This window comes from Oncorhynchus tshawytscha, unplaced genomic scaffold (assembly GCF_018296145.1).
Source record: "Oncorhynchus tshawytscha isolate Ot180627B unplaced genomic scaffold, Otsh_v2.0 Un_contig_721_pilon_pilon, whole genome shotgun sequence".
In the NCBI taxonomy this organism is placed as follows: Eukaryota; Metazoa; Chordata; class Actinopteri; order Salmoniformes; family Salmonidae; genus Oncorhynchus; species Oncorhynchus tshawytscha.
In genome coordinates this window covers 125319-137713 of record NW_024609690.1, presented here as the reverse complement: position 1 = coordinate 137713, position 12395 = coordinate 125319, and the positions used below count along the sequence as shown (strand labels likewise).

At 47.1% G+C, this 12395-nt stretch overlaps 1 pseudogene; it reads left to right on the top strand.

Annotated features, from left to right (window-relative positions):
- Window positions 1–352: 352 nt before the first annotated feature.
- The window catches only part of LOC112240119, a 68419-nt pseudogene continuing 56376 nt past the window's right edge, over window positions 353–12395 (top strand).

Here is a 12395-nt window from a genome sequence, read left to right as displayed (position 1 = left end):
CTATAGTAAATCATCTTTGAGAGCATTACATTTTATAATATACATTTAATTAATTGGAAAAGCTTTTATTTAACAAATACATTACAATTACATTGCCCTATGATGAGAAGGCTAAACACAAAATGGTTAATAACCTTGTCAAAGATGACACTACCAAATATAGTGAATCGATATGTTCCAAAGGACTACATTCCCTCATGTTTAAAAGTCATTCAATGATTTAATTCTGGCCATAATATTATTTTTAGCATGATCATAATTGTGTTATTTGCTTATACAGTTTATTCAAGATCACATAATATGACACCCACTGGCTGTCACAGTATACAGGCATTACTAGTCGATTACCGAGATTACTAGTCGATCGCAGAGCGAATCACTTTCATATTAAGCTCTTGTCATCTTGTGCTACGGAAAGGCGTTCACACACATCACGGGATAATCTCGGGCATTTACCCACATCAACAAGGGTAGTAGTGTTAGCCACGAAGTTCAACAACAATGGTGTTTGAATCTATGGTCAGTGATCTCCTGAACAGGTTCATCGGAGACTATGTGGAAAACCTCGACAAGTCCCAGTTGAAGATTGGCATTTGGGGAGGTAAGTGAAACGCACAGAAGAAGAGGTTGGAATGACAGTTTTAAAGCGTCGCTGATTTATACAGAGCAAGCAATGCTAATGCGGCTAAGGTTAGCTATCAGCATTTTAATTCAAACAAACAAGCCCTAATGCTAACTAGCTAACTAGCTACTATAACCAGTCTTTGGGGATATGATGCTAACGAGAAAAAAAAAAAAAAAGGTTTTTGTTAATTAACATACCTGTAATGATATCGAGATGTTGTAGGAGCCTTGGGTGTGAGTCTAGAAAGTCACTGACTGGGGACACACAGCTAACATATTTACTTTGATCTGGCATTGCATAAATGGGCTGTCATACACCAACAACCTTATGTTTTATCAGGTTTAGTCTACATTTATTAGTAATCTATTATTATATGGGAGGAGGAGGGGGGTGGGGTTACAACATGCAGACATAGACATAAACAAACATGCATTAATCCCAGTTGTTTCCTGCTGGACACAGTGTAGTCTAATGTCTAACTAATCTGTCTTCCCAACAATGAATGCATACAGGACTGGGCGGACTGGTAAATCAAGATGGTATGATCTGGTCAGGAACTAAGGCATCAACCAGGTTACAGTTGATGCCTTTCTCTCAGTGTGGATCTCTTGAGTGAAGTGGCAACTTTTCTATTAGCCATATGCTATACTTTACTAGCCTGGTCCCAGATTTATACTTTACTCGCCTGGGCCCAGATTTATACTTTACTAGCCTGGGCCCTGATCTAGACTTTACTAGCCTGGGTCCTGATCTAGACTTTACTAGCCTGCGTCCTGATCTAGACTTTACTAGCCTGGGCCCAGATCTAGACATTACTAGCCTGGGCCCAGATCTAGCCTGGGCCCAGATCTAGACTTACTAGCCTGGGCCCAGATCTAGACTTTACTAGCCTGGGCCCAGATCTAGACTTTACTTGGGCCCAGATCTAGACTTTACTAGCCTGGGCCCAGATCTAGACTTTACTAGCCTGGGCCCAGATCTAGACTTTACTAGCCTGGGCCCAGATCTAGCCTGGGCCCAGACTTTACTAGCCTGGGCCCAGATCTTTAGCCTGGGCCCAGAGCTACTTTACTAGCCTGGGCCCAGACTAGCCTGGGCCCAGAGCAGAGCCTGGGCCCAGACTTTTACTAGCCTGGGCCCAGATCTAGACTTTACTAGCCTGGGCCCAGATCTAGACTTTACTAGCCTGGGCCCAGATCTTTACTAGCCTGGGCCCAGAGCTATACTTTACTAGCCTGGGCCCAGAGCTATACCTAGCCTGGGCCCAGCCCAGATCTTTACTAGCCTGGGCCCAGAGCTTACTTTACTAGCCTGGGCCCAGAGCTCTTTACTAGCCTGGGCCCAGAGCTTTTACTAGCCTGGGCCCAGATACTAGAGCTATACTTTACTAGCCTGGGCCCAGAGCTATACTTTACTAGCCTGGGCCCAGAGCTATACTTTACTAGCCTGGGCCCAGAGCTCTACTTTACTAGCCTGGGCCCAGAGCTATACTTTACTAGCCTGGGCCCAGATCTATACTTTACTAGCCTGGGAGCCCTAGCCTGGGCCCAGATCTATACTTTACTAGCCTGGGCCCAGATCTATACTTTACTAGCCTGGGCCCAGAGCTATACTTTACTAGCCTGGGCCCAGATCTAGCTTTACTAGCCTGGGCCCAGAGCTTTTACTAGCCTGGGCCCAGAGCTATACTTTACTAGCCTGGTCCCAGATCTATACTTTACTAGCCTGGGCCCAGATCTATACTTTACTAGCCTGGGCCCAGAGCTATACTTTACTAGCCTGGGCCCAGATCTATACTTTACTAGCCTGGGCCCAGATCTATACTTTACTAGCCTGGGCCCAGATCTATACTTTACTAGCCTGGGCCCAGATCTATACTTTACTAGCCTGGGCCCAGAGCTATACTTTACTAGCCTGGGCCCAGATCTATACTTTACTAGCCTGGGCCCTGATCTAGACTTTACTAGCCTGGGCCCAGATCTATATCTAGATCTATACTAGACTTTACTTACTAGCCTGGGCCCAGATCTAGCCTTTACTAGCCTGGGCCCAGATCTAGACTTTACTAGCCTGGGCCCAGATCTATGCCTGGGCCCAGATCTAGACTTTACTAGCCTGGGCCCAGATCTAGACTTTACCAACCTGGCCCAGATCTAGACTTTTACCAACCTGCCTGGGCCCAGATCTAGACTGCCTGGTCCCAGATCTAGACTTTACTAGCCTGGGCCCAGAGCCATACTTTACTAGCCTGGGCCCAGAGCTATACTTTACTAGCCTGGGCCCAGAGCCATACTTTACTAGCCTGGGCCCAGATCTAGACTTTACTAGCCTGGTCCCAGATATGTTTGTGCTCTTGCCAATTCCATCGCTATCATAACCATTCAATAAGGGGTTGGCAAGAGAGCAGAAACAGACTGTGCCCAGGATAAGCCACAGTTAGTATTTACCTAGCTAGTAGGATATACATTCGAATGTGAAATCTAAATATTTAGTCACACATACAGCTGGTGAAAGAGGAGGCCTATATAACAATCAACATGTTGATCCTGGCAAACAGACATGAAGAAAGTACTTGACGTTTTGAGTTGTCACTGCAATGTTTGCTATGAAGGAAGTTCAGGATACTGCAGTAAGGCTCTAGGTAGGCAACACCGTCCCCACCCACCGTCACTATAATACATGCAGAAACCATTGTGACTGTTGGGGCCTTCAGCCGTACCTGTCATACTCTCCCCGTCGTCTGAGTGTTGACAGATGGTGGACGAGGTAGGAGGGTAGGATCTTTGTCCCCCATGTTTGCACACCAAACCTGACACCAGGATTAATACAGTAGTCGGGAATCTATGATTCCTTAGCTAGACAGGACTCTTATTTTTGTCATGGTTAGACCACAGTTCTAGCCTAGCCGATATCTTTTGAACGTTGAAGCCAGATAACAGCCATTGTATCACATTTGCATAAGTGTCATATGTCCTCGCAAGACCAAAGATATCCGACAGCACCATTTTGTTTATGTTGTAATGCTATAGGCTCACACAGGGAAAACCCTTACTACAAATACCAAACAGCAACGAACAGATTCCTTTACTAGTCACTGTTTATTCTCTGTCGGCCTAGTTATCGTTATCATGTGTCTCAACCGTCGACTAGGCCCTATACAGAGCTTCATGGTTAAACGTTAGTCTGTTGGTTGTAACCGGCTTAGTTTACCCCTTGGTCCTTGATAAAAGGCCAAAGGTCAGATAAGGTCATTGTTTTGACCACTGTAGTGTTTCTCCAGGTTAATAATATCTAAACTCTACACTAAATTTAAATTGATGTTGTTTAATTCAATCATTGATGGAAAAAGGCCTACGTTCTAACTCTAGATATGTGAATGGGAGGGCGAAGGAGTACAGAGTCTACCAACAACATATTCTGAAGAGATTATGATCACATGACCGTTCCATCTCAAAGCAAGCTCACTTTTACCTCACAACACTATGAATGCTTTTGTCACGCCTTGACGTGGGAGGCTTGGTTGCTTTTAGGCCTGGGTTTATTTTTCCCAAGATCCCAAGGCAGTTACCTGTCGGAGCTAGTCACCTTACAGCCCTGTGACTGCCGTCAGAGGTGATCAACAACACGGTTTCACCAGACGTTTAACTTCCTGTTAGGCCTAGGCTATATAACCACCAGGCATGGTTGTTTAACTTCCTGTTATGCCTAGGCTATATAACCACCAGGCATGGTTGTTTAACTTCCTGTTATGCCTAGGCTATATAACCACCAGGCATGGTTGTTTAACTTCCTGTTAGGCCTAGGCTATATAACCACCAGGCATGGTTGTTTAACTTCCTGTTAGGCCTAGGCTATATAACCACCAGGCATGGTTGTTTAACTTCCTGTTAGGCCTAGGCTATATAACCACCAGGCATGGTTGTTTAACTTCCTGTTAGGCCTAGGCTATATAACCACCAGGCATGGTTGTTTAACTTCCTGTTGGCCTAGGCTACACACACACAGTTCATAATTGTCTGAATCTACTCTTTGTAAGTCAAGCAGACTTCCTGTAACTAGTATGCATCAAACAGACTTCCTGTAACTAGTGTATGCATCAAACAGACTTCCTGTAACTAGTGTACGCATCAAACGGACTTCCTGTAACTAGTGTACGCATCAAGCAGACTTCCTGTAACTAGTGTATACATCAAACAGACTTCCTGTAACTAGTGTACGCATCAAACAGACTTCCTGTAACTAGTGTATACACATCAAACAGACTTCCTGTAACTAGTGTATACACATCAAACAGACTTCCTGTAACTAGTGTATACACATCAAGCAGACTTCCTGTAACTAGTGTATACACATCAAGCAGACTTCCTGTAACTAGTGTATGCATCAAGCAGACTTCCTGTAACTAGTGTACGCATCAAGCAGACTTCCTGTAACTAGTGTATACGCATCAAACAGACTTCCTGTAACTAGTGTATACGCATCAAGCAGACTTCCTGTAACTAGTGTACGCATCAAGCAGACTTCCTGTAACTAGTGTACGCACCAAGCAGACTTCCTGTAACTCGGGTACCCATTATATTATCATTATTAACCTGTGTTTTCTCTCATCTTCTGTCCAGGCAATGTTGTTCTGGAGAACCTGAAAGTGAAAGAAAATGCGTTGGTAAGTCTGCATGACTTTATTCTCATCAACATGTGATGTCATTTTAAACAGATGTTATTTACTCTCCAGGTGTCCATCCCTATTGCCCTCACCTCACAGAGGCCTGTAGTAGACTAGGTCTGGTTCTGATCTATCCCTATTGCCCTCACCTCACAGAGGCCTGTAGTAGACTAGGTCTGGTTCTGATCTATCCCTATTGCCCTCACCTCACAGAGGCCTGTAGTAGACTAGGTCTGGTTCTGATCCATCCCTATTGCCCTCACCTCACAGAGGCCTGTAGTAGACTAGGTCTGGTTCTGATCTATCCCTATTGCCCTCACCTCACAGAGGCCTGTAGTAGACTAGGTCAGGTTCTGATCCATCCCTATTGCCCTCACCTCACAGAGGCCTGTAGTAGACTAGGTCTGGTTCTGATCTATCCCTATTGCCCTCACCTCACAGAGGCCTGTAGTAGACTAGGTCTGGTTCTGATCCATCCCTATTGCCCTCACCTCACAGAGGCCTGTAGTAGACTAGGTCTGGTTCTGATCTATCCCTATTGCCCTCACCTCACAGAGGCCTGTAGTAGACTAGGTCTGGTTCTGATCTATCCCTATTGCCCTCACCTCACAGAGGCCTGTAGTAGACTAGGTCTGGTTCTGATCTATCCCTATTGCCCTCACCTCACAGAGGCCTGTAGTAGACTAGGTCTGGTTCTGATCTATCCCTATTGCCCTCACCTCACAGAGGCCTGTAGTAGACTAGGTCTGGTTCTGATCCATCCCTATTGCCCTCACCTCACAGAGGCCTGTAGTAGACTAGGTCAGGTTCTGATCCATCCCTATTGCCCTCACCTCACAGAGGCCTGTAGTAGACTAGGTCAGGTTCTGATCCATCCCTATTGCCCTCACCTCACAGAGGCCTGTAGTAGACTAGGTCTGGTTCTGATCCATCCCTATTGCCCTCACCTCACAGAGGCCTGTAGTAGACTAGGTCTGGTTCTGATCTATCCCTATTGCCCTCACCTCACCGAGGCCTGTAGTAGACTGGGTCAGGTTCTGATCTATCCCTATTGCCCTCACCTCACAGAGGCCTGTAGTAGACTAGGTCAGGTTCTGATCCATCCCTATTGTCCTCACCTCACAGAGGCCTGTAGTAGACTAGGTCTGGTTCTGATCCATCCCTATTGCCCTCACCTCACAGAGGCCTGTAGTAGACTGGGTCTGGTTCTGATCTATCCCTATTGCCCTCACCTCACAGAGGCCTGTAGTAGACTGGGTCTGGTTCTGATCCATCCCTATTGCCCTCACCTCACAGAGGCCTGTAGTAGACTAGGTCTGGTTCTGATCTATCCCTATTGCCCTCACCTCACAGAGGCCTGTAGTAGACTAGGTCTGGTTCTGATCCATCCCTATTGCCCTCACCTCACAGAGGCCTGTAGTAGACTAGGTCTGGTTCTGATCTATCCCTATTGCCCTCACCTCACAGAGGCCTGTAGTAGACTAGGTCTGGTTCTGATCCATCCCTATTGTCCTCACCTCACAGAGGCCTGTAGTAGACTAGGTCTGGTTCTGATCCATCACTATTGCCCTCACCTCACAGAGGCCTGTAGTAGACTGGGTCTGGTTCTGATCCATCCCTATTGCCCTCACCTCACAGAGGCCTGTAGTAGACTGGGTCTGGTTCTGATCTATCCCTATTGCCCTCACCTCACAGAGGCCTGTAGTAGACTGGGTCAGGTTCTGAATCATTGATGTAGCCCTCACAGAGGCCAGTAGTAGACTGGGTCAGGTTCTGATCTATCCCTATTGCCCTCACCTCACAGAGGCCTGTAGTAGACTAGGTCTGGTTCTGATCTATCCCTATTGTCCTCACCTCACAGAGGCCTGTAGTAGACTAGGTCTGGTTCTGATCCATCCCTATTGCCCTCACCTCACAGAGGCCTGTAGTAGACTAGGTCTGGTTCTGATCCATCCCTATTGCCCTCACCTCACAGAGGCCTGTAGTAGACTAGGTCTGGTTCTGATCTATCCCTATTGCCCTCACCTCACAGAGGCCTGTAGTAGACTGGGTCTGGTTCTGATCCATCCCTATTGTCCTCACCTCACAGAGGCCTGTAGTAGACTAGGTCTGGTTCTGATCTATCCCTATTGTCCTCACCTCACAGAGGCCTGTAGTAGACTAGGTCAGGTTCTGAATCATTGATGTAGCCCTCACAGAGGCCTGTAGTAGACTGGGTCAGGTTCTGAATCATTGATGTAGCCCTCACAGAGGCCTGTAGTAGACTGGGTCAGGTTCTGAATCATTGATGTAGCCCTCACAGAGGCCTGTAGTAGACTGGGTCAGGTTCTGAATCATTGATGTAGCCCTCACAGAGGCCTGTAGTAGACTGGGTCAGGTTCTGAATCATTGATGTAGCCCTCACAGAGGCCTGTAGTAGACTCATTCTGATCTATCCCTATTGTCCTCACCTCACAGAGGCCTGTAGTAGACTGGGTCAGGTTCTGAATCATTGATGTAGCCCTCACAGAGGCCTGTAGTAGACTGGCCAGGTTCTGAATCACCTCACAGAGGCCTGTAGTAGACTGGGTCAGGTTCTGAATCCCTATTGATGTAGTAGACCCTCACCCTCACCTCACAGAGGCCTGTAGTAGACTGGGTCTGGTTCTGATCTATCCCTATTGTCCTCACCTTGTAGTAGACTGGGTCTGGTTCTGATCCATCCCTATTGTCCTCACCTCACAGAGGCCTGTAGTAGACTGGGTCTGGTTCTGATCCATCACTATTGCCCTCACCTCACAGAGGCCTGTAGTAGACTGGGTCAGGTTCTGAATCATTGATGTAGCCCTCACAGAGGCCTGTAGTAGACTGGGTCAGGTTCTGAATCATTGATGTAGCCCTCACAGAGGCCTGTAGTAGACTGGGTCAGGTTCTGAATCATTGATGTAGCCCTCACAGAGGCCTGTAGTAGACTGGGTCTGATCCATCCCTATTGTCCTCACCTCACAGAGGCCTGTAGTAGACTGGGTCAGGTTCTGAATCATTGATGTAGCCCTCACAGAGGCCTGTAGTAGACTGGGTCTGGTTCTGATCTATCCCTATTGTCCTCACCTCACAGAGGCCTGTAGTAGACTGGGTCAGGTTCTGAATCATTGATGTAGCCCTCACAGAGGCCTGTAGTAGACTGGGTCAGGTTCTGATCTATCCCTATTGTCCTCACCTCACAGAGGCCTGTAGTAGACTAGGTCAGGTTCTGAATCATTGATGTAGCCTATACCTGCCTGTTTTCCATACATGAATGATTCATGATGTTGATCCCTGACCTTTTTCACTACAGCAACTCACATGTCGATCAAGGAGACAGTTGTGTAAATCATTATATCAACTATAGACTCTGTACAGATAATGGTGGTCAGGGCTGTAGTGTTCAGTAGAGGTGGAGGGTGAAGCCTGGTGGTCAGGGCTGTAGTGTTGAATCAGAGTTGGAGGGTGAAGCCTGGTGGTCAGGGCTGTAGTGTTCAGTAGAGGTGGAGGGTGAAGCCTGGTGGTCAGGGCTGTAGTGTTCAGTAGAGGTGGAGGGTGAAGCCTGGTGGTCAGGGCTGTAGTGTTCAGTAGAGGTGGAGGGTGAAGCCTGGTGGTAGTGTTCAGTCAGAGGTGGAGGGTGAAGCCTGGTGGTCAGGGCTGTAGTGTTCAGTAGAGGTGGAGGGTGAAGCCTGGTGGTCAGGGCTGTAGTGTTCAGTAGAGGTGTGGTGGAAGTTAGAACACAGTGTTAGAGTGTCTGCTGCTCTGCCAGGAGACCCACATTCCTCTCAGACTGTCCATCTGTAATCTGCCACTGTCTCCTTTAGCTTCCATTCAAGTGACTCATCTTAAAAGACATGTATGTTACCGGTCTAACGATGTTGATGTTGACCCTGGTCTGTTGATTCTGGTCTCATGATGTTGATGTTGACCCTGGTCTGTTGATTCTGGTCTCATGATGTTGATGTTGACCCTGGTCTGTTGATTCTGGTCTCATGATGTTGATGTTGACCCTGGTCTGTTGATTCTGGTCTCATGATGTTGATGTTGACCCTGGTCTGTTGATTCTGGTCTCATGATGTTGATGTTGACCCTGGTCTGTTGATTCTGGTCTCATGATGTTGATGTTGACCCTGGTCTGTTGATTCTGGTCTCATGATGTTGATGTTGACCCTGGTCTGTTGATTCTGGTCTCATGATGTTGACCCTGGTCTCATGATGTTGATGTTGATTCTGGTCGAATGATGTTGATGTTGATTCTGGTCTGTTGATTCTGGTCTAATGATGTTGATGTTGATTCTGGTCTCATGATGTTGATGTTGATTCTGGTCTGTTGATGTTGATGTTGATCCTGGTCTGTTATGTTGATTCTGGTCTGTTGATTCTGGTCTGTTGATTCTGGTCTCATGATGTTGATGTTGATTCTGGTCTAATGATGTTGATGTTGATCCTGGTCTGTTGATTCTGGTCTCATGATGTTGATGTTGATCCTGGTCTGTTATTTCTGTTACAGAGTGAGCTGGATGTTCCATTTAAAGTGAAAGCTGGTCAGATTGGTGAGTACCGGCGCCCCCCCAACAGTACACTGTGAAAGTGAAAGCTGGTCAGATTGGAGAGACATGAAACAAATCAGAGGCTACAGTAGATCCTGGGTCTCTGTTCAGAGGGTTGTTCAGTGACTCTGATCCTGGGTCTCTGTTCAGAGGGTTGTTCAGAGACTCTGATCCTGGGTCTTAGTTCAGTGACTCTGATCCTGGGTCTTAGTTCAGAGGGTTGTTCAGTGACTCTGATTCTGGGTCTTAGTTCAGAGGGTTGTTCAGTGACTCTGATCCTGGGTCTTAGTTCAGTGACTCTGATCCTGGGTCTTAGTTCAGTGACTCTGATCCTGGGTCTTAGTTCAGAGGGTTGTTCAGTGACTCTGATCCTGGGTCTTAGTTCAGAGGGTTGTTCAGTGACTCTGATCCTGGGTCTTAGTTCAGTGACTCTGATCCTGGGTCTTAGTTCAGAGGGTTGTTCAGTGACTCTGATCCTGGGTCTTAGTTCAGAGGGTTGTTCAGTGACTCTGATCCTGGGTCTTAGTTCAGAGGGTTGTTCAGTGACTCTGATCCTGGGTCTTAGTTCAGAGGATTGTTCAGTGACTCTGATCCTGGGTCTCTGTTCAGTGACTCTGATCCTGGGTCTTAGTTCAGAGGGTTGTTCAGTGACTCTGATCCTGGGTCTTAGTTCAGTGACTCTGATCCTGGGTCTTAGTTCAGTGACTCTGATCCTGGGTCTTAGTTCAGTGACTCTGATCCTGGGTCTCTGTTCAGTGACTCTGATCCTGGGTCTTAGTTCAGTGACTCTGATCCTGGGTCTTAGTTCAGAGGGTTGTTCAGTGACTCTGATTCTGGGTCTTAGTTCAGAGGGTTGTTCAGTGACTCTGATCCTGGGTCTTAGTTCAGAGGGTTGTTCAGTGACTCTGATTCTGGGTCTTCTGTTCAGAGGGTTGTTCAGTGACTCTGATCCTGGGTCTCTGTTCAGTGACTCTGATTCTGGGTCTTAGTTCAGAGGGTCTGTTCAGTGACTCTGATCCTGGGTCTTAGTTCAGTGACTCTGATTCTGGGTCTTAGTTCAGTGACTCTGATTCTGGGTCTTAGTTCAGAGGGTTGTTCAGTGACTCTGATTCTGGGTCTTAGTTCAGAGGGTTGTTCAGTGACTCTGATTCTGGGTCTTAGTTCAGAGTAGTTTTGGGTCTTAGTTCAGAGCCGCCCTATGGGATTCCCAATCACGGCCGGTTGTGATACAGCCTGGATTCAAGCCAGGGTGTCTGTAGTGACGCCTCTAGCATTGAGATGCAGTGCGTTAGACTGGCAGTATGTCTCGTGGATGGACAGAACAGGGTCCTACACCTCTAGCAGTATGTCACGTGGATGGCAGTATGTCTCATAGATGGACAGAACAGGGTTCTACACCTCTAGCACTATGTCTCGTAGATGGACAGAACAGGGTTCTACACCTCTAGCAGTATGTCTCGTAGATGGACAGAACAGGGTTCAGTTCTACACCTCTAGCAGTATGTCTTGTAGATGGACAGAACAGGGTTCTACACCTCTAGCACTATGTCTCATAGATGGACAGAACAGGGTTCTACACCTCTAGCAGTATGTCTCGTAGATGGACAGAACACGGTTCTACACCTCTAGCAGTATGTCTTGTAGATGGACAGAACAGGGTTCTACACCTCTAGCAGTATGTCTTGTAGATGGACAGAACAGGGTTCTACACCTCTAGCAGTATGTCTCATAGATGGACAGAACAGGGTTCTACACCTCTAGCAGTATGTCTCATAGATGGACAGAACAGGGTTCTACACCTCTACCAGTATGTCTCATAGATGGACAGAACAGGGTTCAGTTCTACACCTCTAGCAGTATGTCTCGTAGATGGACAGAACAGGGTTCCACACCTCTAGCAGTATGTCTCGTAGATGGACAGAACAGGGTTCTACACCTCTAGCAGTATGTCTCGTAGATGGACAGAACAGGGTTCTACACCTCTAGCAGTATGTCTCGTAGATGGACAGAACAGGGTTCTACACCTCTACCAGTATGTCTCATAGATGGACAGAACAGGGTTCAGTTCTACACCTCTAGCAGTATGTCTCGTAGATGGACAGAACAGGGTTCCACACCTCTAGTAGTATGTCTCGTAGATGGACAGAACAGGGTTCAACATCTCTAGCAGTATGTCTCGTAGATGGACAGAACAGGGTTCTACACCTCTAGCAGTATGTCTCGTAGATGGACAGAACAGGGTTCAGTTCTACACCTCTAGCACTATGTCTTGTAGATGGACAGAACAGGGTTCTACACCTCTAGCAGTATGTCTCGTAGATGGACAGAACAGGGTTCTACACCTCTAGCACTATGTCTCATAGATGGACAGAACAGGGTTCAACATCTCTAGCAGTATGTCTCGTAGATGGACAGAACAGGGTTCTACACCTCTGGCAGTATGTCTCGTAGATGGACAGAACAGGGTTCAGTTGTACACCTCTAGCACTATGTCTCATAGATGGACAGAACAGGGTTCAGTTCTACACCTCTAGCAGTATGTCTCGTAGATGGA